This window comes from Taudactylus pleione, unplaced genomic scaffold, assembly GCF_031769625.1.
Source record: "Taudactylus pleione unplaced genomic scaffold, aTauple2 ptg000711l, whole genome shotgun sequence".
In the NCBI taxonomy this organism is placed as follows: domain Eukaryota; kingdom Metazoa; phylum Chordata; class Amphibia; order Anura; family Myobatrachidae; genus Taudactylus; species Taudactylus pleione.
The window spans coordinates 11,628,521-11,632,280 of NW_028285113.1; positions in this window are offsets into that span (position 1 = coordinate 11,628,521).

Below are 3,760 nucleotides of genomic sequence, written 5' to 3' on the forward strand. Positions count from 1 at the left end.
GTCTTCGGGCAATGACCCCTGTCCGAGCAGCTCTATAAGGAACTAGAACGGTCAGAAATGTCTCAGACTAGGACATACACCTGTTTAATACCATGTACATCTCTACATTGATCATTAATCCAGCAGGATGTCAGTGTAGGGAAACCACGGCATGAATTATACTGCAGGACTGGATCATGTTAATTCGCCATGAGCAATAACCCTTAGTAATAAGTCATTTTTATCTCCATACCTGTAACATTATAACCCATCTCTGTATCCAGTTATTCACAGTGGCATCGTAAAAGTGATTAATTGTTTTTGTTACAGCTGGCAAACAGCACATATGCGCTGCATATGCAATTTGTAGTAATTGTTAAAGAGGAGTGCTCACCAGCTTTATCTTCTGCTCCTGTATTGAATCCAGGCAGCCTCCTTTTCAAAGATGGCCACCACAAATCCTTACTGCTCATGTGCACCACTGCGCACCTGTGTGTCTCTGTGACTGTGTTATGTACTGCACGGACGTACAGCACAAGTTGTTCAAGGGCAGGCAGTACTGCAGATATCGCCGCTACTGCAGTCTCTGGTGACATAACCTCTTATTTTGTATTACATTGTGTTACTGCAGTTACCACTGTTATCCTGAATAAACCTCAAATCCTGCTTAAGGATAAAATGTGTGGCCTAAACGCCATTTCACATTCCTCTGGTCCCTGTTGTTCCACACCAATAGGACATATCAACAAGTTATGGGCCCAGGCACCACAGGCACCAAAGAATCCTGCAGGTGAAGTACACGGTGAGTCCTGCTTTTGGGTCAGCATACAGCACCAACAGCAGCCAGCATGAACTTCATGGAACTGAGACCCTCAGAGAATAATGCCACAAGGAAGTACGCTATGGATATTTAATGGTGGGGAATACAAAAATAGGTTAAAATAACATCGTAGAGCAGAGGTTCCCAAACACGGTCCTCAAGGCTCCCCAACAGTTTAGGTGTTATAGATAGTCATGGTTGAGCACAGGTGACTTAATTAGTACCTCAGTCAATTTGATATAACCACCTGTGCTCAACCATGGATATCTCTAAAAACTGAATTGTTGGGGAACTTTGAGGACCGTGTATGGGAAATATTGTCGTAGACTATTACTCTGGTGCTCTAAAAGAACTATGCTACTGCTTTCAAATAAAAATAAGAGATATAAAGCAACAAAGTATTTGAAATTTATGGTGCTGAGTTCACTAAAAAATGTCCTTCAATCAGGAAGAAGATCATTTTTTTCACATTCAATATTCCAATGTTTCACAATTAGTTATAAAAGAAATATACTTCTTATAAAAATGGCACTTGCAATGTCTTTCCGTCTTTCCCCTAAGGTATTACATTTAGTTGATAAAAAAAAATCCTTTTGAGATGAGTATATGTCTTGCTCCTTTTGCTGAGGTATAGATCTTTTCTAACAAATATCCCTTAAAGAGGGGATTAAGCATTAGAATGCTTCTTTTATTCTCACCACAAATCTCTCTTCCTTTTCTCCTCTTGGTATATTCTGCCATTCTCAGGTCCACTTATGTGGTGATGAATATAGTTGGTTCATACACGTCACTTCTGATCTATAGCCAGCAGCTATGGTTCTTCCTGTAATTCAACACACATCCTGGGCACACAGCCATTCATGTAGCCATCAGTGTGCTAGAGAGCAGAGGACATAGCAACCTTTCTAAAGAATTGACCATCAACTAACAATTACATACACACCCGAGAACAAAACGTCATAAGTGAGCGTGCCAACCGTACAATTGTGTAAAAAGCAAATTCTATGTTGTATGACACCAATCTAGATAAATGCTTTTGGACAGGAGCAGTGTCTAAAGCAGTCTATCTAAAGAGTCATGCACCCACAGTTGCAGTTCAAGGCAAAACACCATTAGATACATGGACTGGAACTAAGCCAAGCACCAATCATCTCAGAGTATTTGCATACAAAGCATATGCATTCATGCTTAAAAAGAAAAGATGCAAGCTGGATTCCAAATCAGTGGAGTGTATCATGCTTGGATATTGCCAAGAGAGCAAGGGATACAGACTTTGGGACACCACAAAGAAAAAATCCTTAAAGTCAAGAGACATTATAATCCAAGAAAAAGCACCACCTAAAATAAAGCTAAAACAAGAACTACAGAACAAGCTTTTTACTTTGTATAATCCAGCAGCAGAAAGTGTCTGAACTAGAAGCTGACAGTACAAATATCAAGAATCAACAACAAAGAAGAAGAAAACCACCCCAAAAAATTGTGAAGAGTTTGAAAACATGCAGGCCAAGTGCACCACATTACAAGCAGCTGTTAAGCTGCACATCCACTAGGCGACAGCGGCACGGCAGTACAATTACGACATTGTAATCCTATCATCTTTGCTGTTCCCCTGGAGTGCCTACAATGAACGATTGAGCGTTCAGTGTAGGCACCCTCCATCATCCCCGAACATGGGCAATCTGTCGTTATCGGCAGATTGACGGGCATGTTCGGGCAATGATTGATGTCGGAAACGACCAGCAGGAGCGCGTATCGATGGTCGTTTCCAACATTTTCATGCCCGATGTGTACTCAGTTACTGAGCGATTGCACAATTACGATGTCGTAATCATGCTATCGCTCTGTGTAATCGGGTAGTGGATGTGCGGCTTTAGAGCAGAAAGCTAAGCTCAAAGACCTAGCTCCTGCAAATCAGCTATTAGGCCTAAGAATTTAATCATATTTAGAGGCAGAAACAATCACTATTGATCAACAAACATTAAAGCAATACTTTAGAAGTATAATCTGTCAGATGCAAAACCAATGTGTACTCCTATTGACAAGAAACTAAATTAACCAAAGCCATGTTACCCAAAAGTGAAGCAGAGTTAGAGGACATAATAGATGTACCTTATCAAAGTCCTTGGAAGTTTTGTAACAGCTCTGTTTTGTAACAGAGCTGCATATGCATTTAGCACATTTAAGTATAGTGTTTGTCTTAACAGTATATAAGCTGTCTTTTCTACCAAAGCTGCTGCTGCAATAGCTAAGCCCCTTGCATTTGGTGTCTAGCTGGGCACTGTAGTTACAGGACAATGCCAGTCCCCATGTTTCTGGTTAAGTACTCCCTCTGTGCATAGGGGCGTAGAGAGCCACGCAGGGCCATGGTAAAGAGGGGGAATGGCCTAATCGTGGGAGGTGGTACCCCTCAGTGCGGTGCAAAGCCAGAGGGGGGCGTGATCAGTGTGATCGCTCCCCCCTTCAGGCATAGGAGATTGCTGTGTGCTGGGCTGCTGCAGAGGGAGGGAGGAAGTGAGTGGGGGGTGACGCCGGACCAGGGCCCCCGCCGGGTCCCTCTGGAATCCCGGGCCCGGGTAAACTGTACCCGCTCCCCCCCTCTCGGCGCCCCTGTCTGTGCATCCAGACAATTCTGAACAAAAAACAAGAATGATTTAGTATAAAAAGGCAGAGCTAATGCTGGGGAAGACAAGGAGCTCCCTTAAGCTCATGGAAGACAAGTTCTGTATTTTCATCATGGATAACAGGGTTAGGGTTTGTTTAGCAGCATGGGAGCCTGGACCGAGACGCTGGAGCAATCTTATGTGAGTAGGGGATCGCAGAGTCGTTACTGCACCCGCCCCCAAAACAGCACCTGCATTTTGCTGACCACTCCCCCTTTTCCTCCCCAAATGGTGCATTCCTGTCAATCACACTGCAATCCCTGAAAGTATGTGTGCGGGATCGCAGAGGAGGCTTGGTGCA